This window comes from Idiotropiscis lumnitzeri, chromosome 6 (assembly GCF_059441095.1).
Source record: "Idiotropiscis lumnitzeri isolate Australia: NSW breed Sydney's pygmy pipehorse chromosome 6, RoL_Ilum_1.0, whole genome shotgun sequence".
In the NCBI taxonomy this organism is placed as follows: Eukaryota; Metazoa; Chordata; class Actinopteri; order Syngnathiformes; family Syngnathidae; genus Idiotropiscis; species Idiotropiscis lumnitzeri.
The window spans coordinates 20,259,569-20,280,324 of record NC_142396.1 but is presented as its reverse complement, the minus strand read 5'-3'; the positions used below and the strand labels follow the sequence as shown (position 1 = coordinate 20,280,324).

The 20,756-nt window shown below is 45.1% G+C and overlaps 1 protein-coding gene and 51 non-coding genes across 53 annotated transcripts in view; 1 reads left to right on the top strand and 51 right to left on the bottom strand.

Moving 5' to 3' along the window:
- Positions 1 to 20,756, top strand: part of galnt18a (UDP-N-acetyl-alpha-D-galactosamine:polypeptide N-acetylgalactosaminyltransferase 18a) — a 285,922-nt gene that overhangs the window by 192,481 nt on the left and 72,685 nt on the right. The window lies entirely within an intron of this gene.
- Positions 19 to 91, bottom strand: trnav-cac (transfer RNA valine (anticodon CAC)). The gene has a single exon. It is a non-coding gene; the product is annotated as a tRNA-Val (tRNA).
- On the bottom strand, positions 339 to 411 carry trnav-uac (transfer RNA valine (anticodon UAC)). The gene has a single exon. It is a non-coding gene; the product is annotated as a tRNA-Val (tRNA).
- trnav-uac (transfer RNA valine (anticodon UAC)) lies at positions 658 to 730 on the bottom strand. Its single transcript has one exon. It is a non-coding gene; the product is annotated as a tRNA-Val (tRNA).
- On the bottom strand, positions 978 to 1,050 carry trnav-aac (transfer RNA valine (anticodon AAC)). Its single transcript has one exon. It is a non-coding gene; the product is annotated as a tRNA-Val (tRNA).
- On the bottom strand, positions 1,298 to 1,370 carry trnav-uac (transfer RNA valine (anticodon UAC)). The gene has a single exon. It is a non-coding gene; the product is annotated as a tRNA-Val (tRNA).
- On the bottom strand, positions 1,618 to 1,690 carry trnav-aac (transfer RNA valine (anticodon AAC)). The gene has a single exon. It is a non-coding gene; the product is annotated as a tRNA-Val (tRNA).
- On the bottom strand, positions 1,938 to 2,010 carry trnav-cac (transfer RNA valine (anticodon CAC)). The gene has a single exon. It is a non-coding gene; the product is annotated as a tRNA-Val (tRNA).
- On the bottom strand, positions 2,578 to 2,650 carry trnav-cac (transfer RNA valine (anticodon CAC)). The gene has a single exon. It is a non-coding gene; the product is annotated as a tRNA-Val (tRNA).
- Positions 2,899 to 2,971, bottom strand: trnav-aac (transfer RNA valine (anticodon AAC)). Its single transcript has one exon. It is a non-coding gene; the product is annotated as a tRNA-Val (tRNA).
- On the bottom strand, positions 3,219 to 3,291 carry trnav-cac (transfer RNA valine (anticodon CAC)). Its single transcript has one exon. It is a non-coding gene; the product is annotated as a tRNA-Val (tRNA).
- trnav-uac (transfer RNA valine (anticodon UAC)) lies at positions 3,539 to 3,611 on the bottom strand. The gene has a single exon. It is a non-coding gene; the product is annotated as a tRNA-Val (tRNA).
- Positions 4,816 to 4,888, bottom strand: trnav-uac (transfer RNA valine (anticodon UAC)). Its single transcript has one exon. It is a non-coding gene; the product is annotated as a tRNA-Val (tRNA).
- On the bottom strand, positions 5,136 to 5,208 carry trnav-cac (transfer RNA valine (anticodon CAC)). Its single transcript has one exon. It is a non-coding gene; the product is annotated as a tRNA-Val (tRNA).
- On the bottom strand, positions 5,456 to 5,528 carry trnav-aac (transfer RNA valine (anticodon AAC)). The gene has a single exon. It is a non-coding gene; the product is annotated as a tRNA-Val (tRNA).
- Positions 5,776 to 5,848, bottom strand: trnav-cac (transfer RNA valine (anticodon CAC)). Its single transcript has one exon. It is a non-coding gene; the product is annotated as a tRNA-Val (tRNA).
- On the bottom strand, positions 6,095 to 6,167 carry trnav-uac (transfer RNA valine (anticodon UAC)). The gene has a single exon. It is a non-coding gene; the product is annotated as a tRNA-Val (tRNA).
- Positions 6,415 to 6,487, bottom strand: trnai-aau (transfer RNA isoleucine (anticodon AAU)). The gene has a single exon. It is a non-coding gene; the product is annotated as a tRNA-Ile (tRNA).
- On the bottom strand, positions 6,735 to 6,807 carry trnav-cac (transfer RNA valine (anticodon CAC)). Its single transcript has one exon. It is a non-coding gene; the product is annotated as a tRNA-Val (tRNA).
- Positions 7,375 to 7,447, bottom strand: trnav-aac (transfer RNA valine (anticodon AAC)). Its single transcript has one exon. It is a non-coding gene; the product is annotated as a tRNA-Val (tRNA).
- On the bottom strand, positions 7,694 to 7,766 carry trnav-uac (transfer RNA valine (anticodon UAC)). Its single transcript has one exon. It is a non-coding gene; the product is annotated as a tRNA-Val (tRNA).
- trnav-cac (transfer RNA valine (anticodon CAC)) lies at positions 8,014 to 8,086 on the bottom strand. Its single transcript has one exon. It is a non-coding gene; the product is annotated as a tRNA-Val (tRNA).
- Positions 8,321 to 8,393, bottom strand: trnav-uac (transfer RNA valine (anticodon UAC)). The gene has a single exon. It is a non-coding gene; the product is annotated as a tRNA-Val (tRNA).
- trnav-aac (transfer RNA valine (anticodon AAC)) lies at positions 8,641 to 8,713 on the bottom strand. The gene has a single exon. It is a non-coding gene; the product is annotated as a tRNA-Val (tRNA).
- Positions 8,961 to 9,033, bottom strand: trnav-cac (transfer RNA valine (anticodon CAC)). The gene has a single exon. It is a non-coding gene; the product is annotated as a tRNA-Val (tRNA).
- On the bottom strand, positions 9,269 to 9,341 carry trnav-uac (transfer RNA valine (anticodon UAC)). The gene has a single exon. It is a non-coding gene; the product is annotated as a tRNA-Val (tRNA).
- trnav-uac (transfer RNA valine (anticodon UAC)) lies at positions 9,588 to 9,660 on the bottom strand. Its single transcript has one exon. It is a non-coding gene; the product is annotated as a tRNA-Val (tRNA).
- trnav-aac (transfer RNA valine (anticodon AAC)) lies at positions 9,908 to 9,980 on the bottom strand. Its single transcript has one exon. It is a non-coding gene; the product is annotated as a tRNA-Val (tRNA).
- trnav-cac (transfer RNA valine (anticodon CAC)) lies at positions 10,867 to 10,939 on the bottom strand. The gene has a single exon. It is a non-coding gene; the product is annotated as a tRNA-Val (tRNA).
- trnav-uac (transfer RNA valine (anticodon UAC)) lies at positions 11,186 to 11,258 on the bottom strand. The gene has a single exon. It is a non-coding gene; the product is annotated as a tRNA-Val (tRNA).
- trnav-aac (transfer RNA valine (anticodon AAC)) lies at positions 11,506 to 11,578 on the bottom strand. The gene has a single exon. It is a non-coding gene; the product is annotated as a tRNA-Val (tRNA).
- Positions 11,826 to 11,898, bottom strand: trnav-cac (transfer RNA valine (anticodon CAC)). Its single transcript has one exon. It is a non-coding gene; the product is annotated as a tRNA-Val (tRNA).
- On the bottom strand, positions 12,466 to 12,538 carry trnav-aac (transfer RNA valine (anticodon AAC)). The gene has a single exon. It is a non-coding gene; the product is annotated as a tRNA-Val (tRNA).
- trnav-uac (transfer RNA valine (anticodon UAC)) lies at positions 12,786 to 12,858 on the bottom strand. Its single transcript has one exon. It is a non-coding gene; the product is annotated as a tRNA-Val (tRNA).
- trnav-aac (transfer RNA valine (anticodon AAC)) lies at positions 13,106 to 13,178 on the bottom strand. Its single transcript has one exon. It is a non-coding gene; the product is annotated as a tRNA-Val (tRNA).
- trnav-cac (transfer RNA valine (anticodon CAC)) lies at positions 13,426 to 13,498 on the bottom strand. The gene has a single exon. It is a non-coding gene; the product is annotated as a tRNA-Val (tRNA).
- On the bottom strand, positions 13,746 to 13,818 carry trnav-uac (transfer RNA valine (anticodon UAC)). Its single transcript has one exon. It is a non-coding gene; the product is annotated as a tRNA-Val (tRNA).
- On the bottom strand, positions 14,065 to 14,137 carry trnav-uac (transfer RNA valine (anticodon UAC)). Its single transcript has one exon. It is a non-coding gene; the product is annotated as a tRNA-Val (tRNA).
- On the bottom strand, positions 14,385 to 14,457 carry trnav-aac (transfer RNA valine (anticodon AAC)). The gene has a single exon. It is a non-coding gene; the product is annotated as a tRNA-Val (tRNA).
- On the bottom strand, positions 14,706 to 14,778 carry trnav-aac (transfer RNA valine (anticodon AAC)). The gene has a single exon. It is a non-coding gene; the product is annotated as a tRNA-Val (tRNA).
- On the bottom strand, positions 15,025 to 15,097 carry trnav-uac (transfer RNA valine (anticodon UAC)). Its single transcript has one exon. It is a non-coding gene; the product is annotated as a tRNA-Val (tRNA).
- On the bottom strand, positions 15,345 to 15,417 carry trnav-aac (transfer RNA valine (anticodon AAC)). Its single transcript has one exon. It is a non-coding gene; the product is annotated as a tRNA-Val (tRNA).
- Positions 16,304 to 16,376, bottom strand: trnav-uac (transfer RNA valine (anticodon UAC)). Its single transcript has one exon. It is a non-coding gene; the product is annotated as a tRNA-Val (tRNA).
- trnav-aac (transfer RNA valine (anticodon AAC)) lies at positions 16,624 to 16,696 on the bottom strand. The gene has a single exon. It is a non-coding gene; the product is annotated as a tRNA-Val (tRNA).
- trnav-uac (transfer RNA valine (anticodon UAC)) lies at positions 16,944 to 17,016 on the bottom strand. The gene has a single exon. It is a non-coding gene; the product is annotated as a tRNA-Val (tRNA).
- On the bottom strand, positions 17,264 to 17,336 carry trnav-uac (transfer RNA valine (anticodon UAC)). The gene has a single exon. It is a non-coding gene; the product is annotated as a tRNA-Val (tRNA).
- On the bottom strand, positions 17,584 to 17,656 carry trnav-aac (transfer RNA valine (anticodon AAC)). The gene has a single exon. It is a non-coding gene; the product is annotated as a tRNA-Val (tRNA).
- On the bottom strand, positions 18,543 to 18,615 carry trnav-cac (transfer RNA valine (anticodon CAC)). The gene has a single exon. It is a non-coding gene; the product is annotated as a tRNA-Val (tRNA).
- On the bottom strand, positions 18,864 to 18,936 carry trnav-aac (transfer RNA valine (anticodon AAC)). Its single transcript has one exon. It is a non-coding gene; the product is annotated as a tRNA-Val (tRNA).
- Positions 19,185 to 19,257, bottom strand: trnav-aac (transfer RNA valine (anticodon AAC)). The gene has a single exon. It is a non-coding gene; the product is annotated as a tRNA-Val (tRNA).
- trnav-cac (transfer RNA valine (anticodon CAC)) lies at positions 19,505 to 19,577 on the bottom strand. The gene has a single exon. It is a non-coding gene; the product is annotated as a tRNA-Val (tRNA).
- On the bottom strand, positions 19,825 to 19,897 carry trnav-uac (transfer RNA valine (anticodon UAC)). Its single transcript has one exon. It is a non-coding gene; the product is annotated as a tRNA-Val (tRNA).

The window sequence follows — 20,756 nt, the reverse complement described above, 5'->3', positions numbered from 1 at the left end:
ATGACGAGAGCATTATTCTGTTTCCACCCAGTCTCGAACTGGGGACCTTTCGCGTGTGAGGCGAACGTGATAACCACTACACTATGGAAACAGCTGTGCTCCTGAAGCAATTTAGGGGCCCAGCAAGTCTCTTTCAAAATGCAACGAGACTAAGTCTGAAACCAGACACCCTTTCATCGGCGAAGAGAACTTGCACAAATCGCGACGGCAAACAGTTCACACCCAGTCAGAAACCCATGATAACCTTTTGTGTGTAAAGATATCTTGACTGCCACAAAAAATGGAAAACGTCGAAAATGTATATCATTTTCAAAAACCCGATGACGAGACGAAAAACCTGTTCCCACCCAGTCTCGAACTGGGGACCTTCCGCGTGTAAGGCAAACGTGATAACCACTACACTATGGAAACTGCGGTGCATTTCCGACATTTAAGGGGCCCAGAAAGTCTCTTTCAAAATGCGACGAGACCAAGTCTGAAACCAGACACCCTTTCATCGGCGAAGAGAACTTGCACAAATCGCGACGGCAAACAGTTCACACCTATTCAGAAACCCATGATAACACTTTTTGGTGAAGATATCTTGACTGCCACAAAAAATGGAAAACGTCGAAAATGTATATCGTTTTCAAAAACCCGATGACGAGACGAAAAACCTGTTCCCACCCAGTCTCGAACTGGGGACCCTCCACGTGTAAGGCGAACGAGATAACCACTACACTATGGAAACTGCTGTGCTTTTGAGGCATTGAAGTGGTCCAGCAAGTCTCTTTCAAAATGCAACGAGACCAAGTCTGAAACCAGACACCCTTTCATCGGCGAAGAGAACTTGCACAAATCGCGACGGCAAACAGTTCACACCCAGTCAGAAACCCATGATAACCTTTTGTGTGTAAAGATATCTTGACTGCCACAAAAAATGGAAAACGTCGAAAATGTATATCGTTTTTAAAAACCGGATGACGAGACGAAAAACCTGTTCCCACCCAGTCTCGAACTGGGGACCTTTCACGTGTTAGGCGAATGTGATAACCACTACACTATGGAAACTGCGGTGCTTTTGTGTCATTTAAGGGGCCCAGAAAGTCTCTTTCAAAATGCGACGAGACCAAGTCTGAAACCAGACACCCTTTCATCGGCGAAGAGAACTTGCACAAATAGTGACTGCAACCAGTTCTCACCCAGTCAGAAACCCATGATAATCCTTTGTGTGTGAAGATATCTTGACTGCCACAAAAAATGGAAAACGTTGAAAATGTATATCGTTTCCAAAAACCAGATGACGAGATGAAAAACCTGTTCCCACCCAGTCTCGAACTGGGGACCTTCCGCGTGTAAGGGGAATGTGATAACCACTACACTATGGAAACCGCGGTGCTTTTGTGTCATTTAAGGGGCCCAGAAAGTCTCTTTCAAAATGCGACGAGACCAAGTCTGAAACCAGACACCCTTTCATCGGCGAAGAGAACTTGCACAAATAGTGACGGCAACCAGTTCTCACCCAGTGAGAAACCCATGATAATCCTTTGTGTGTGAAGATATCTTTACTGCCACAAAAAATGTAAAAGGTCGCTAATGAATATCGTGTTCAAAAACCAGATGCCGAGACAAAAAACCTGTTTCCACCCAGTCTCGAACTGGGGACCTTTCGCGTGTTAGGCGAATGTGATAACCACTACACTATGGAAACTGCTGTGCCAGCGCGGCCTTTAAGTGGCCCAGCGAGTCTTTTTTAAAATGCGACGAGACCAAGTCTGAAACCAGACACCCTTTCATCTGCAAAGGGAATTTGCACAAAAAGCGATGGAATCCAGTTCTGACCCAGACAGAAACCCAAGACAATCCTTTGTGAATGAAGATATCTTGACTGCCACAACAAATGGAAAATGTCGCTAATGTATATCGTGTTTATAAACTAGATGACGAGAGCATTATTCTGTTTCCACCCAGTCTCGAACTGGGGACCTGTCGCGTGTGAGGCGAACGTGATAACCACTACACTATGGAAACAGCTGTGCTCCTGAAGCAATTTAGGGGCCCAGCAAGTCTCTTTCAAAATGCAACGAGACTAAGTCTGAAACCAGACACCCTTTCATCGGCGAAGAGAACTTGCACAAATCGCGACGGCAAACAGTTCACACCCAGTCAGAAACCCATGATAACCTTTTGTGTGTAAAGATATCTTTACTGCCACAAAAAATGTAAAAGGTCGCTAATGAATATCGTGTTCAAAAACCAGATGCCGAGACAGAAAACCTGTTTCCCCCCAGTCTCGAATTGGGGACCTTCCGCGTGTTAGGCGAATGTGATAACCACAACACTATGGAAACTGCTGTGCCAGCGCGGCCTTTAAGTGGCCCAGCGAGTGTTTTTTAAAATGCGACGAGACCAAGTCCGAAACCAGACACCCTTTCATCTGCAAAGGGAATTTGCACAAAAAGCGATGGAATCCAGTTCTGACCCAGACAGAAACCCAAGACAATCCTTTGTGAATGAAGATATCTTGACTGCCACAACAAATGGAAAATGTCGCTAATGTATATTGTGTTCATAAACTAGATGACGAGAGCATAATCCTGTTTCCACCCAGTCTCGAACTGGGGACCTTTCGCGTGTGAGGCGAACGTGATAACCACTACACTATGGAAACAGCTCTGCTCCTGAGGCATTTTAGGGGCCCAGTAAGTCTTTTTCAAAATGCGACGAGACTAAGTCTGAAACCAGACACCCTTTCATCGGCGAAGAGAACTTGCACAAATCGCGACGGCAAACAGTTCACACCCAGTCAGAAACCCATGATAACCTTTTGTGTGTAAAGATATCTTGACTGCCACAAAAAATGTAAAATGTCGCGAATGAATATCGTGTTCAAAAACCAGATGCCGAGACAAAAAAACCTGTTTCCACCCAGTCTCGAACTGGGGACCTTTCGCGTGTTAGGCGAATGGGATAACCACTACACTATGGAAACTGCTGTGCCATCGCGGCCGTGAAGTGGCCCAGCGAGTCTTTTTTAAAATGCGACGAGACCAAGTCTGAAACCAAACACCCTTTCATCTGCAAATGGAACTTGCACAAAATGCGATGGAATCCAGTTCTGACCCAGACAGAAAGCCAAGACAATCCTTTGTGAATGAAGATATCTTCACTGCCACAACAAATGGAAAATGTCGCTAATGTATATCGTGTTCATAAACTAGATGTCGAGAGCATAATCCTGTTTCCACCCAGTCTCGAACTGGGGACCTTTCGCGTGTGAGGCGAACGTGATAACCACTACACTATGGAAACAGCTGTGCTCCTGAAGCAATTTAGGGGCCCAGCAAGTCTCTTTCAAAATGCAACGAGACTAAGTCTGAAACCAGACACCCTTTCATCGGCGAAGAGAACTTGCACAAATCGCGACGGCAAACAGTTCACACCCAGTCAGAAACCCATGATAACCTTTTGTGTGTAAAGATATCTTGACTGCCACAAAAAATGGAAAACGTCGAAAATGTATATCGTTTTCAAAAACCCGATGACGAGACGAAAAACCTGTTCCCACCCAGTCTCGAACTGGGGACCTTCCGCGTGTAAGGCGAACGTGATAACCACTACACTATGGAAACTGCTGTGCTTTTGAGGCATTGAAGTGGTCCAGCAAGTCTCTTTCAAAATGCGACGAGACCAAGTCTGAAACTAGACACCCTTTCATCGGCGAAGAGAACTTGCACAAATAGCGATGGAATCCAGTTCTGACCCAGACAGAAACCCAAGATAATCCTTTGTGAATGAAGATATCTTGACTGCCACAAAAAATGTAAAATGTCGCGAATGAATATCGTGTTCAAAAACCAGATGCCGAGACAAAAAGCCTGTTTCCACCCTGTCTCGAACTGGGGACCTTTCGCGTGTTAGGCGAATGTGATAATCACTACACTATGGAAACTGCTGTGCCATTGCGGCCGTTAAGTGGCCCAGCGAGTCTTTTTTAAAATGCGACGAGCAAGTCTGAAACCAGACACCCTTTCGTCTGCAAAGGGAACTTGCACAAAATGCGATGGAATCCAGTTCTGACCCAGACAGAAACCCAAGACAATCCTTTGTGTGTAAAGATATCTTGACTGCCACAAAAAATGGAAAACGTCGAAAATGAATATCGTTTTCAAAAACCGGATGACGAGACGAAAAACCTGCTCCCACCCATTTTCGAAAAGGGGACCTTTCGTGTATTAGGCGAACGTGATCACCACTACACTATGGAAACTGCTTTACATTAGCAGCATTAAAGGGGCCCAGCAAGTCTCTTTCAAAATGCAACGAGACCAAGTCTGAAACCAGACACCCTTTCATCGGCGAAGAGAACTTGCACAAATCGCGACGGCAAACAGTTCACACCCAGTCAGAAACCCATGATAACCTTTTGTGTGTAAAGATATCTTGACTGCCACAAAAAATGGAAAACGTCGAAAATGTATATCGTTTTCAAAAACCTGATGACGAGACGAAAAACCTGCTCCCACCCAGTCTTGAACTGGAGACCTTTCGCGTGTTAGGCAAACATGATAACCACTACACTATGGAAACTGCGGTGCAATTCCGACATTTAAGGGGCCCAGAAAGTCTCTTTCAAAATGCGACGAGACCAAGTCTGAAACCAGACACCCTTTCATCGGCGAAGAGAACTTGCACAAATCGCGACGGCAAACAGTTCTCACCCAGTCAGAAACCCATGATAACAATTTTTGGTGAAGATATCTTGACTGCCACAAAAAATGGAAAACGTCGAAAATGTATATCGTTTTCAAAAATCGGATGACGAGACGAAAAACCTGTTCCCACCCAGTCTCGAACTGGGGACCTTCCGCATGTAAGGCGAATGTGATAACCACTACACTATGGAAACCGCGGTGCTATTGTGTCATTTAAGGGGCCCAGAAAGTCTCTTTCAAAATGCGACGAGACCAAGTCTGAAACCAGACACCCTTTCATCGGCGAAGAGAACTTGCACAAATAGTGACGGCAACCAGTTCTCACCCAGTCAGAACCCCAAGACAATCCTTTGTGAATGAAGATATCTTGACTGCCACAACAAATGGAAAATGTCGCTAATGTATATCGTGTTTATAAACTAGATGACGAGAGCATAATCCTGTTTCCACCCAGTCTCGAACTGGGGACCTTTCGCGTGTGAGGCGAACGTGATAACCACTACACTATGGAAACGGCTGTGCTCCTGAAGCAATTTAGGGGCCCAGCAAGTCTCTTTCAAAATGCAACGAGACCAAGTCTGAAACCAGACACCCTTTCATCGGCGAAGAGAACTTGCACAAATCGCGACGGCAAACAGTTCACACCCAGTCAGAAACCCATGATAACCTTTTGTGTGTAAAGATATCTTGACTGCCACAAAAAATGTAAAATGTCGCGAATGAATATCGTGTTCAAAAACCAGATGCCGAGACAAAAAACCTGTTTCCACCCAGTCTCGAACTGGGGACCTTTCGCGTGTTAGGCGAATGGGATAACCACTACACTATGGAAACTGCTGTGCCATCGCGGCCGTTAAGTGGCCCAGCGAGTCTTTTTTAAAATGCGACGAGACCAAGTCTGAAACCAAACACCCTTTCATCTGCAAAGGGAACTTGCACAAAATGCGATGGAATCCAGTTCTGACCCAGACAGAAACCCAAGACAATCCTTTGTGAATGAAGATATCTTCACTGCCACAACAAATGGAAAATGTCGCTAATGTATATCGTGTTCATAAACTAGATGACGAGAGCATAATCCTGTTTCCACCCAGTCTCGAACTGGGGACCTTTCGCGTGTGAGGCGAACGTGATAACCACTACACTATGGAAACGGCTGCGGTCCTGAAGCAATTTAGGGGCCCAGCAAGTCTCTTTCAAAATGCGACGAGACCAAGTTTGAAACCAGACACCCTTTCATCGGCGAAGAGAACTTGCACAAATCGCGACGGCAAACAGTTCACACCCAGTCAGAAACCCATGATAACACTTTTTGGTGAAGATATCATGACTGCCACAAAAAATGGAAAACGTCGAAAATGTATATCGTTTTCAAAAACCCAATGACGAGACGAAAAACCTGTACCCACCCAGTCTCGAACTGGGGACCTTTCGCGTGTAAGGCAAACGTGATGACCACTACACTATTGAAACTGCTGTGCTTTTGCGGTATTTAAGTGGTCCAGCAAGTCTCTTTCAAAATGCGACGAGACCAAGTCTGAAACTAGACACCCTTTCATCGGCGAAGAGAACTTGCACAAATAGCGATGGAATCCAGTTCTGACCCAGACAGAAACCCAAGATAATCCTTTGTGAATGAAGATATCTTGACTGCCACAAAAAATGTAAAATGTCGCGAATGAATATCGTGTTCAAAAACCAGATGCCGAGACAACAAACCAGTTTCCACCCAGTCTCGAACTGGGGACCTTTCGCGTATTAGGCGAATGTGATAACCACTACACTATGGAAACTGCTGTGCCATCGAGGCCGTTAAGTGGCCCAGCGAGTCTTTTTTAAAATGCGACGAGACCAAGTCTGAAACCAGACACCCTTTCGTCTGCAAAGGGAAATTGCACAAAATGCGATGGAATCCAGTTCTGACCCTGACAGAAACCCAAGACAATCCTTTGTGAATGAAGATATCTTGACTGCCACAACAAATGGAAAATGTCGCTAATGTATATCGTGTTCACAAACTAGATGACGAGAGCATAATCCTGTTTCCACCCAGTCTCGAACTGGGGACCTTTCGCGTGTGAGGCGAACGTGATAACCACTACACTATGGAAACGGCTGCGGTCCTGAAGCAATTTAGGGGCCCAGCAAGTCTCTTTAAAAATGCAACGAGACCAAGTCTGAAACCAGACACCCTTTCATCGGCGAAGAGAACTTGCACAAATCGCGACGGCAAACAGTTCACACCCAGTCAGAAACCCATGATAACCTTTTGTGTGTAAAGATATCTTGACTGCCACAAAAAATGGAAAACGTCGAAAATGTATATCGTTTTCAAAAACCGGATGACGAGACGAAAAACCTGCTCCCACCCATTTTCGAAAAGGGGACCTTTCGTGTATTAGGCGAACGTGATAACCACTACACTATGGAAACTGCTTTGCTTTAGATGCATTAAAGGGGCCCAGCAAGTCTCTTTCAAAATGCAACGAGAGCAAGTCTGAAACCAGACACCCTTTCATCGGCGAAGAGAACTTGCACAAATCGCGACGGCAAACAGTTCACACCCAGTCAGAAACCCATGATAACCTTTTGTGTGTAAAGATATCTTGACTGGCACAAAAAATGGAAAACGTCGAAAATGTATATCGTTTTCAAAAACCCGATGACGAGACGAAAAACCTGTTCCCACCCAGTCTCGAACTGGAGACCTTTCGCGTGTTAGGCAAACATGATAACCACTACACTATGGAAACTGCGGTGCATTTCCGACATTTAAGGGGCCCAGAAAGTCTCTTTCAAAATGGGACGAGACCAAGTCTGAAACCAGACACCCTTTCATCGGCGAAGAGAACTTGCACAAATCGCGACGGCAAACAGTTCACACCCAGTCAGAAACCCATGATAACACTTTTTGGTGAAGATATCTTGACTGCCACAAAAAATGGAAAACGTCGAAAATGTATATCGTTTTCAAAAACCCGATGACGAGACGAAAAACCTGTTCCCACCCAGTCTCGAACTGGGGACCTTCCGCGTGTAAGGCGAACGTGATAACCACTAAACTATGGAAACTGCTGTGCTTTGGAGGCATTGAAGTGGTCCAGCAAGTCTCTTTCAAAATGCGACGAGACCAAGTCTGAAACTAGACACCCTTTCATCGGCGAAGAGAACTTGCGCAAATAGCGATGGAATCCAGTTCTGACCCAGACAGAAACCCAAGATAATCCTTTGTGAATGAAGATATCTTGACTGCCACAACAAATGGAAAATGTCGCTAATGTATATCGTATTCATAAACTAGATGACGAGAGCATAATCCTGTTTCCACCCAGTCTCGAACTGGGGACCTTTCGCATGTGAGGCGAACGTGATAACCACTACACTATGGAAACTGCGGTGCTTTTGTGTCATTTAAGTCTCTTTCAAAATGCGACGAGACCAAGTCTGAAACCAGACACCCTTTCATCGGCGAAGAGAACTTGCACAAATAGTGACGGCAACCAGTTCTCACCCAGTCAGAAACCCATGATAACACTTTTTGGTGAAGATATCTTGACTGCCACAAAAAATGGAAAACATCGAAAATGTATATCGTTTTCAAAAACCCGATGACGAGACGAAAAACCTGTTCCCACCCAGTCTCGAACTGGGGACCTTCCGCGTGTAAGGCGAACATGATAACCACTACACTATTGAAACTGCTGTGCTTTTGCGGTATTTAAGTGGTCCAGCAAGTCGCTTTCAAAATGCGACGAGACCAAGTCTGAAACTAGACACCCTTTCATCGGCGAAGAGAACTTGCACAAATAGCGATGGAATCCAGTTCTGACCCAGACAGAAACCCAAGATAATCCTTTGTGAATGAAGATATCTTGACTGCCACAAAAAATGTAAAATGTCGCGAATGAATATCGTGTTCAAAAACCAGATGCCGAGACAAAAAATCTGTTTCCACCCAGTCTCGAACTGGGGACCTTTCGCGTGTTAGGCGAATGTGATAACCACTACACTATGGAAACTGCTGTGCCATCGCGGCCGTTAAGTGGCCCAGCGAGTCTTTTTTAAAATGCGACGAGACCAAGTCTGAAACCAGACACCCTTTCGTCTGCAAAGGGAAATTGCACAAAATGCGATGGAATCCAGTTCTGACCCAGACAGAAACCCAAGACAATCCTTTGTGAATGAAGATATCTTGACTGCCACAACAAATGGAAAATGTCGCTAATATATATCGTGTTCATAAACTAGATGACGAGAGCATAATCCTGTTTCCACCCAGTCTCGAACTGGGGACCTTTCGCGTGTGAGGCGAACGTGATAACCACTACACTATGGAAACTGCGGTGCTTTTGTGTCATTTAAGTCTCTTTCAAAATGCGACGAGACCAAGTCTGAAACCAGACACCCTTTCATCGGCGAAGAGAACTTGCACAAATCGCGACGGCAAACAGTTCACACCCAGTCAGAAACCCATGATAACCTTTTGTGTGTAAAGATATCTTGACTGCCACAAAAAATGGAAAACGTCGAAAATGTATATCGTTTTCAAAAACCCGATGACGAGACGAAAAACCTGTTCCCACCCAGTCTCGAACTGGGGACCTTCCGCGTGTAAGGCGAACTTGATAACCACTACACTATGGAAACTGCGGTGCATTGCCGACATTTAAGGGGCCCAGAAAGTCTCTTTCAAAATGCGACGAGACCAAGTCTGAAACCAGACACCCTTTCATCGGCGAAGAGAACTTGCACAAATCGCGACGGCAAACAGTTCACACCCAGTCAGAAACCCATGATAACACTTTTTGGTGAAGATATCTTGACTGCCACAAAAAATGGAAAACGTCGAAAATGTATATCGTTTTCAAAAACCCGATGACGAGACGAAAAACCTGTTCCCACCCAGTCTCGAACTGGGGACCTTCCGCGTGTAAGGCGAACGTGATAACCACTACACTATGGAAACTGCTGTGCTTTTGAGGCATTGAAGTGGTCCAGCAAGTCTCTTTCAAAATGCAACGAGACCAAGTCTGAAACCAGACACCCTTTCATCGGCGAAGAGAACTTGCACAAATAGCGATGGAATCCAGTTCTGACCCAGACAGAAACCCAAGATAATCCTTTGTGAATGAAGATATCTTGACTGCCAAAAAAAATGTAAAATGTCGCGAATGAATATCGTGTTCAAAAACCAGATGCCGAGACAAAAAACCTGTTTCCACCCAGTCTCGAACTGGGGACCTTTCGCGTGTTAGGCGAATGTGATAACCACTACACTATGGAAACTGCTGTGCCATTGCGGCCGTTAAGTGGCCCAGCAAGTCTCTTTCAAAATGCAACGAGACCAAGTCTGAAACCAGACACCCTTTCATCGGCGAAGAGAACTTGCACAAATCGCGACGGCAAACATTTCTCACCCAGTCAGAAACCCATGATAACACTTTTTGGTGAAGATATCTTGACTGCCACAAAAAATGGAAAACGTCGAAAATATATATCGTTTTCAAAAACCGGATGACGAGACGAAAAACCTGCTCCCACCCAGTCTCGAATTGGGGACCTTTCACGTGTTAGGCGAATGTGATAACCACTACACTATGGAAACTGCGGTGCTTTTGTGTCATTTAAGGGGCCCAGAAAGTCTCTTTCAAAATGCGACGAGACCAAGTCTGAAACCAGACACCCTTTCATCGGCGAAGAGAACTTGCACAAATAGTGACGGCAACCAGTTCTCACCCAGTCAGAAACCCATGATAATCCTTTGTGTGTGAAGATATCTTGACTGCCACAAAAAATGTAAAAGGTCGCTAATGAATATCGTGTTCAAAAACCAGATGCCGAGACAGAAAACCTGTTTCCCCCCAGTCTCGAATTGGGGACCTTCCGCGTGTCAGGCGAATGTGATAACCACAACACTATGGAAACTGCTGTGCCAGCGCGGCCTTTAAGTGGCCCAGCGAGTGTTTTTTAAAATGCGACGAGACCAAGTCCGAAACCAGACACCCTTTCATCTGCAAAGGGAACTTGCACAAAATGCGATGGAATCCAGTTCTGACCCAGACAGAAACCCAAGACAATCCTTTGTGAATGAAGATATCTTCACTGCCACAACAAATGGAAAATGTCGCTAATGTATATCGTGTTCATAAACTAGATGACGAGAGCATAATCCTGTTTCCACCCAGTCTCGAACTGGGGACCTTTCGCGTGTGAGGCGAACGTGATAACCACTACACTATGGAAACAGCTGTGCTCCTGAAGCAATTTAGGGGCCCAGCAAGTCTTTTTCATAATGCGACGAGACCAAGTTTGAAACCAGACACCCTTTCATCGGCGAAGAGAACTTGCACAAATCGCGACGGCAAACAGTTCACACCCAGTCAGAAACCCATGATAACACTTTTTGGTGAAGATATCTTGACTGCCACAAAAAATGGAAAACGTCGAAAATGTATATCGTTTTCAAAAACCCAATGACGAGACGAAAAACCTGTACCCACCCAGTCTCGAACTGGGGACCTTTCGCGTGTAAGGCAAACGTGATAACCACTACACTATTGAAACTGCTGTGCTTTTGCGGTATTTAAGTGGTCCAGCAAGTCTCTTTCAAAATGCGACGAGACCAAGTCTGAAACTAGACACCCTTTCATCGGCGAAGAGAACTTGCACAAATAGCGATGGAATCCAGTTCTGACCCAGACAGAAACCCAAGATAATCCTTTGTGAATGAAGATATCTTGACTGCCACAAAAAATGTAAAATGTCGCGAATGAATATCGTGTTCAAAAACCAGATGCCGAGACAACAAACCAGTTTCCACCCAGTCTCGAACTGGGGACCTTTCGCGTGTTAGGCGAATGTGATAACCACTACACTATGGAAACTGCTGTGCCATCGCGGCCGTTAAGTGGCCCAGCGAGTCTTTTTTAAAATGCGACGAGACCAAGTCTGAAACCAGACACCCTTTCGTCTGCAAAGGGAAATTGCACAAAATGCGATGGAATCCAGTTCTGACCCTGACAGAAACCCAAGACAATCCTTTGTGAATGAAGATATCTTGACTGCCACAACAAATGGAAAATGTCGCTAATGTATATCGTGTTCATAAACTAGATGACGAGAGCATAATCCTGTTTCCACCCAGTCTCGAACTGGGGACCTTTCGCGTGTGAGGCGGACGTGATAACCACTACACTATGGAAACGGCTGCAGTCCTGAAGCAATTTAGGGGCCCAGCAAGTCTCTTTAAAAATGCAACGAGACCAAGTCTGAAACCAGACACCCTTTCATCGGCGAAGAGAACTTGCACAAATCGCGACGGCAAACAGTTCACACCCAGTCAGAAACCCATGATAACCTTTTGTGTGTAAAGATATCTTGACTGCCACAAAAAATGGAAAACGTCGAAAATGTATATCGTTTTCAAAAACCGGATGACGAGACGAAAAACCTGCTCCCACCCATTTTCGAAAAGGGGACCTTTCGTGTATTAGGCGAACGTGATCACCACAACACTATGGAAACTGCTTTGCTTTAGCTGCATTAAAGGGGCCCAGCAAGTCTCTTTCAAAATGCAACGAGACCAAGTCTGAAACCAGACACCCTTTCATCGGCGAAGAGAACTTGCACAAATCGCGACGGCAAACAGTTCACACCCAGTCAGAAACCCATGATAACCTTTTGTGTGTAAAGATATCTTGACTGCCACAAAAAATGGAAAACGTCGAAAATGTATATCGTTTTCAAAAACCGGATGACGAGACGAAAAACCTGTTCCCACCCAGTCTCGAACTGGGGACCTTTCACGTGTTAGGCGAATGTGATAACCACTACACTATGGAAACTGCGGTGCTTTTGTGTCATTTAAGGGGCCCAGAAAGTCTCTTTCAAAATGCGACGAGACCAAGTCTGAAACCAGACACCCTTTCATCGGCGAAGAGAACTTGCACAAATAGTGACTGCAACCAGTTCTCACCCAGTCAGAAACCCATGATAATCCTTTGTGTGTGAAGATATCTTGACTGCCACAAAAAATGGAAAATGTTGAAAATGTATATCGTTTTCAAAAACCAGATGACGAGACGAAAAACCTGTTCCCACCCAGTCTCGAACTGGGAACCTTCCGCGTGTAAGGCGAATGTGATAACCACTACACTATGGAAACCGCGGTGCTTTTGTGTCATTTAAGGGGCCCAGAAAGTCTCTTTCAAAATGCGACGAGACCAAGTCTGAAACCAGACACCCTTTCATCGGCGAAGAGAACTTGCACAAATAGTGACGGCAACCAGTTCTCACCCAGTGAGAAACCCATGATAATCCTTTGTGTGTGAAGATATCTTTACTGCCACAAAAAATGTAAAAGGTCGCTAATGAATATCGTGTTCAAAAACCAGATGCCGAGACAAAAAACCTGTTTCCACCCAGTCTCGAACTGGGGACCTTTCGCGTGTTAGGCGAATGTGATAACCACTACACTATGGAAACTGCTGTGCCAGCGCGGCCTTTAAGTGGCCCAGCGAGTCTTTTTTAAAATGCGACGAGACCAAGTCTGAAACCAGACACCCTTTCATCTGCAAAGGGAATTTGCACAAAAAGCGATGGAATCCAGTTCTGACCCAGACAGAAACCCAAGACAATCCTTTGTGAATGAAGATATCTTGACTGCCACAACAAATGGAAAATGTCGCTAATGTATATCGTGTTTATAAACTAGATGACGAGAGCATTATTCTGTTTCCACCCAGTCTCGAACTGGGGACCTTTCGCGTGTGAGGCGAACGTGATAACCACTACACTATGGAAACAGCTGTGCTCCTGAAGCAATTTAGGGGCCCAGCAAGTCTCTTTCAAAATGCAACGAGACTAAGTCTGAAACCAGACACCCTTTCATCGGCGAAGAGAACTTGCACAAATCGCGACGGCAAACAGTTCACACCCAGTCAGAAACCCATGATAACCTTTTGTGTGTAAAGATATCTTGACTGCCACAAAAAATGGAAAACGTCGAAAATGTATATCATTTTCAAAAACCCGATGACGAGACGAAAAACCTGTTCCCACCCAGTCTCGAACTGGGGACCTTCCGCGTGTAAGGCAAACGTGATAACCACTACACTATGGAAACTGCGGTGCATTTCCGACATTTAAGGGGCCCAGAAAGTCTCTTTCAAAATGCGACGAGACCAAGTCTGAAACCAGACACCCTTTCATCGGCGAAGAGAACTTGCACAAATCGCGACGGCAAACAGTTCACACCTATTCAGAAACCCATGATAACACTTTTTGGTGAAGATATCTTGACTGCCACAAAAAATGGAAAACGTCGAAAATGTATAACGTTTTCAAAAACCCGATGACGAGACGAAAAACCTGTTCCCACCCAGTCTCGAACTGGGGACCCTCCACGTGTAAGGCGAACGAGATAACCACTACACTATGGAAACTGCTGTGCTTTTGAGGCATTGAAGTGGTCCAGCAAGTCTCTTTCAAAATGCGACGAGACCAAGTCTGAAACTAGACACCCTTTCATCGGCGAAGTGAACTTGCACAAATAGCGATGGAATCCAGTTCTGACCCAGACAGAAACCCAAGATAATCCTTTGTGAATGAAGATATCTTGACTGCCAAAAAAAATGTAAAATGTCGCGAATGAATATCGTGTTCAAAAACCAGATGCCGAGACAAAAAACCAGTTTCCACCCAGTCTCGAACTGGGGACCTTTCGCGTGTTAGGCGAATGTGATAACCACTACACTATGGAAACTGCTGTGCTTTTGAGGCATTGAAGTGGTCCAGGAAGTCTCTTTCAAAATGCGACGAGACCAAGACTGAAACTAGACACCCTTTCATCGGCGAAGAGAACTTGCACAAATAGCAATGGAATCCAGTTCTGACCCAGACAGAAACCCAAGATAATCCTTTGTGAATGAAGATATCTTTACTGCCAAAAAAAAATGTAAAATGTCGCGAATGAATATCGTGTTCAAAAACCAGATGCCGAGACAAAAAAACAGTTTCCACCCAGTCTCGAACTGGGGACCTTTCGCGTGTTAGGCGAATGTGATAACCACTACACTATGGAAACTGCTGTGCCATTGCGGCCGTTAAGTGGCCCAGCGAGTCTTTTTTAAAATGCGACGAGACCAAGTCTGAAACCAGACACCCTTTCATCGGCGAAGAGAACTTGCACAAATCGCGACGGCAAACAGTTCACACCCAGTCAGAAACCCATGACAACACTTTTTGGTGAAGATATCTTGACTGCCACAAAAAATGGAAAACGTCGAAAATGTATATCGTTTTCAAAAACCCGATGACGAGACGAAAAACCTGTTCCCACCCAGTCTCGAACTGGGGACCTTCCGCGTGTAAGGCGAACGTGTTAACCACTACACTATGGAAACTGCTGTACTTTTGCGGTATTTAAGTGGTCCAGCAAGTCTCTTTCAAAATGCGACGAGACCAAGTCTGAAACTAGACACCCTTTCATCGGCGAAGAGAACTTGCACAAATAGCGATGGATTCCAGTTCTGACCCAGACAGAAACCCAAGATAATCCTTTGTGAATGAAGATATCTTGACTGCCACAAAAAATGTAAAATGTCGCGAATGAATATCGTGTTCAAAAACCAGATGCCGAGACAAAAAACCTGTTTCCACCCAGTCTCGAACTGGGGACCTTTCGCGTGTTAGGCGAATGTGATAACCACTACACTATGGAAACTGCTGTGCCATCGAGGCCGTTAAGTGGTCCAGCGAGTCTTTTTTAAAATGCGACGAGACCAAGTCTGAAACCAGACACCCTTTCATCGGCGAAGAGAACTTGCACAAAATGCGATGGAATCCAGTTCTGACCCAGACAGAAACCCAAGACAATCCTTTGTGAATGAAGATATCTTGACTGCCACAACAAATGGAAAATGTCGCTAATGTATATCGTGTTCATAAACTAGATGACGAGAGCATAATCCTGTTTCCACCCAGTCTCGAACTGGGGACCTTTCGCATGTGAGGGGAACGCGATAACTACTACACTATGGAAACGGCTTTGGTCCTGAAGCAAATTAGGGGCCCAGCAAGTCTCTTTCAAAATGCAACGAGACCAAGTCTGAAACCAGACACCCTTTCATCGGCGAAGAGAACTTGCACAAATCGCGACGGCAAACAGTTCACACCCAGTCAGAAACCCATGATAACCTTTTGTGTGTAAAGATATCTTGACTGCCACAAAAAATGGAAAACGTCGAAAATGTATATCGTTTTCAAAAACCTGATGACGAGACGAAAAACCTGCTCCCACCCAGTCTTGAACTGGAGACCTTTCGCGTGTTAGGCAAACATGATAACCACTACACTATGGAAACTGCGGTGCATTTCCGACATTAAAGGGGCCCAGAAAGTCTCTTTCAAAATGCGACGAGACCAAGTCTGAAACCAGACACCCTTTCATCGGCGAAGAGAACTTGCACAAATCGCGACGGCAAACAGTTCACACCCAGTCAGAAACCCATGATAACACTTTTTGGTGAAGATATCTTGACTGCCACAAAAAATGGAAAACGTCGAAAATGTATATCGTTTTCAAAAACCCGATGACGAGACGAAAAACCTGTTCCCACCCAGTCTCGAACTGGGGACTTTCCGCGTGTAAGGCGAACGTGATAACCACTACACTATGGAAACTGCTGTTCTTTTGAGGCATTGAAGTGGTCCAACAAGTCTCTTTCAAAATGCGACGAGACCAAGTCTGAAACTAGACACCCTTTCATCGGCGAAGAGAACTTGCACAAATAGCGATGGAATCCAGTTCTGACCCAGACAGAAACCCAAGATAATCCTTTGTGAATGAAGATATCTTGACTGCCAAAAAAAATGTAAAATGTCGCGAATGAATATCGTGTTCAAAAACCAAATGCCGAGACAGAAAACCTGTTTCCACCTAGTCTCGAACTGGGGACCTTTCGCGTGTTAGGCGAATGTGATAACCACTACACTATGGAAACTGCTGCGCCATCGTGGCCGTTAAGTGGCCCAGCGAGTCTTTTTTAAAATGCGACGAGACCAAGTCTGAAACCAGACAGCCTTTCGTCTGCAAAGGGAACTTGCACAAAATGCGATGGAATCCAGTTCTGACCCAGACAGAAACACAAGACAATCCTTTGTGAATGAAGATATCTTGACTGCCACAACAAATGGAAAATGTCGCTAATGTATATTGTGTTCATAAACTAGATGACGAGAGCATAATCCTGTTTCCACCCAGTCTCGAACTGGGGACCTTCCGCGTGTAAGGCGAACGTGATAACCACTACACTATGGAAACTGCTGTGCTTTTGCGGCATTTAAGTGGTCCAGCAAGTCTCTTTCAAAATGCAACGAGACCAAGTCTGAAACCAGACACCCTTTCATCGGCGAAGAGAACTTGCACAAATAGCGATGGAATCCAGTTCTGACCCAGACAGAAACCCAAGATAATCCTTTGTGAATGAAGATATCTTGACTGTCACAAAAAATGTAAAATGTCGCGAATGAATATCGTGTTCAAAAACCAGATGCCGAGACAAAAAACCTGTTTCCACCCAGTCTCGAACTGGGGACCTTCCGCATGTAAGGCGAACGTGATAACCACTACACTATGGAAACTGCTGTGCTTTTGCGGCATTTAAGTGGTCCAGCAAGTCTCTTTCAAAATGCAACGAGACCAAGTCTGAAACCAGACACCCTTTCATCGGCGAAGAGAACTTGCACAAATAGCGATGGAATCCAGTTCTGACCCAGACAGAAACCCAAGATAATCCTTTGTGAATGAAGATATCTTGACTGTCACAAAAAATGTAAAATGTCGCGAATGAATATCGTGTTCAAAAACCAGATGCCGAGACAAAAAACCTGTTTCCACCCAGTCTCGAACTGGGGACCTTTCGCGTGTTAGGCGAATGTGATAACCACTACACTATGGAAACTGCTGTGCCATTGCGGCCGTTAAGTGGCCCAGCAAGTCTCTTTCAAAATGCAACGAGACCAAGTCTGAAACCAGACACCCTTTCATCGGCGAAGAGAACTTGCACAAATCGCGACGGCAAAAGGTTCTCACCCAGTCAGAAACCCATGATAACACTTTTTGGTGAAGATATCTTGACTGCCACAAAAAATGGAAAACGTCGAAAATATATATCGTTTTCAAAAACCGGATGACGAGACGAAAAACCTGCTCCCACCCAGTCTCGAATTGGGGACCTTTCACGTGTTAGGCGAATGTGATAACCACTACACTATGGAAACTGCGGTGCTTTTGTGTCATTTAAGGGGCCCAGAAAGTCTCTTTCAAAATGCGACGAGACCAAGTCTGAAACCAGACACCCTTTCATCGGCGAAGAGAACTTGCACAAATAGTGACGGCAACCAGTTCTCACCCAGTCAGAAACCCATGATAATCCTTTGTGTGTGAAGATATCTTGACTGCCACAAAAAATGTAAAAGGTCGCTAATGAATATCGTGTTCAAAAACCAGATGCCGAGACAGAAAACCTGTTTCCCCCCAGTCTCGAATTGGGGACCTTCCGCGTGTTAGGCGAATGTGATAACCACAACACTATGGAAACTGCTGTGCCAGCGCGGCCTTTAAGTGGCCCAGCGAGTGTTTTTTAAAATGCGACGAGACCAAGTCCGAAACCAGACACCCTTTCATCTGCAAAGGGAATTTGCACAAAAAGCGATGGAATCCAGTTCTGACCCAGACAGAAACCCAAGACAATCCTTTGTGAATGAAGATATCTTGACTGCCACAACAAATGGAAAATGTCGCTAATGTATATTGTGTTCATAAACTAGATGACGAGAGCATAATCCTGTTTCCACCCAGTCTCGAAATGGGGACCTTTCGCGTGTGAGGCGAACGTGATAACCACTACACTATGGAAACAGCTCTGCTCCTGAGGCATTTTAGGGGCCCAGTAAGTCTTTTTCAAAATGCGACGAGACTAAGTCTGAAACCAGACACCCTTTCATCGGCGAAGAGAACTTGCACAAATCGCGACGGCAAACAGTTCACACCCAGTCAGAAACCCATGATAACCTTTTGTGTGTAAAGATATCTTGACTGCCACAAAAAATGTAAAATGTCGCGAATGAATATCGTGTTCAAAAACCAGATGCCGAGACAAAAAAACCTGTTTCCACCCAGTCTCGAACTGGGGACCTTTCGCGTGTTAGGCGAATGGGATAACCACTACACTATGGAAACTGCTGTGCCATCGCGGCCGTTAAGTGGCCCAGCGAGTCTTTTTTAAAATGCGACGAGACCAAGTCTGAAACCAGACACCCTTTCATCGGCGAAGAGAACTTGCACAAATCGCGACGGCAAACAGTTCACACCCAGTCAGAAACCCATGATAACCTTTTGTGTGTAAAGATATCTTGACTGCCACAAAAAATGTAAAATGTCGCGAATGAATATCGTGTTCAAAAACCAGATGCCGAGACAAAAAAACCTGTTTCCACCCAGTCTCGAACTGGGGACCTTTCGCGTGTTAGGCGAATGGGATAACCACTACACTATGGAAACTGCTGTGCCATCGCGGCCGTGAAGTGGCCCAGCGAGTCTTTTTTAAAATGCGACGAGACCAAGTCTGAAACCAAACACCCTTTCATCTGCAAATGGAACTTGCACAAAATGCGATGGAATCCAGTTCTGACCCAGACAGAAACCCAAGACAATCCTTTGTGAATGAAGATATCTTCACTGCCACAACAAATGGAAAATGTCGCTAATGTATATCGTGTTCATAAACTAGATGTCGAGAGCAGAATCCTGTTTCCACCCAGTCTCGAACTGGGGACCTTTCGCGTGTGAGGCGAACGTGATAACCACTACACTATGGAAACAGCTGTGCTCCTGAAGCAATTTAGGGGCCCAGCAAGTCTCTTTCAAAATGCAACGAGACTAAGTCTGAAACCAGACACCCTTTCATCGGCGAAGAGAACTTGCACAAATCGCGACGGCAAACAGTTCACACCCAGTCAGAAACCCATGATAACCTTTTGTGTGTAAAGATATCTTGACTGCCACAAAAAATGGAAAACGTCGAAAATGTATATCGTTTTCAAAAACCCGATGACGAGACGAAAAACCTGTTCCCACCCAGTCTCGAACTGGGGACCTTCCGCGTGTAAGGCGAACGTGATAACCACTACACTATGGAAACTGCTGTGCTTTTGAGGCATTGAAGTGGTCCAGCAAGTCTCTTTCAAAATGCGACGAGACCAAGTCTGAAACTAGACACCCTTTCATCAGCGAAGAGAACTTGCACAAATAGCGATGGAATCCAGTTCTGACCCAGACAGAAACCCAAGATAATCCTTTGTGAATGAAGATATCTTGACTGCCACAAAAAATGTAAAATGTCGCGAATGAATATCGTGTTCAAAAACCAGATGCAGAGACAAAAAGCCTGTTTCCACCCTGTCTTGAACTGGGGACCTTTCGCGTGTTAGGCGAATGTGATAATCACTACACTATGGAAACTGCTGTGCCATTGCGGCCGTTAAGTGGCCCAGCGAGTCTTTTTTAAAATGCGACGAGACCAAGTCTGAAACCAGACACCCTTTCGTCTGCAAAGGGAACTTGCACAAAATGCGATGGAATCCAGTTCTGACCCAGACAGAAACCCAAGACAATCCTTTGTGTGTAAAGATATCTTGACTGCCACAAAAAATGGAAAACGTCGAAAATGAATATCGTTTTCAAAAACCGGATGACGAGACGAAAAACCTGCTCCCACCCATTTTCGAAAAGGGGACCTTTCGTGTATTAGGCGAACGTGATCACCACTACACTATGGAAACTGCTTTACATTAGCAGCATTAAAGGGGCCCAGCAAGTCTCTTTCAAAATGCAACGAGACCAAGTCTGAAACCAGACACCCTTTCATCGGCGAAGAGAACTTGCACAAATCGCGACGGCAAACAGTTCACACGCAGTCAGAAACCCATGATAACCTTTTGTGTGTAAAGATATCTTGACTGCCACAAAAAATGGAAAACGTCGAAAATGTATATCGTTTT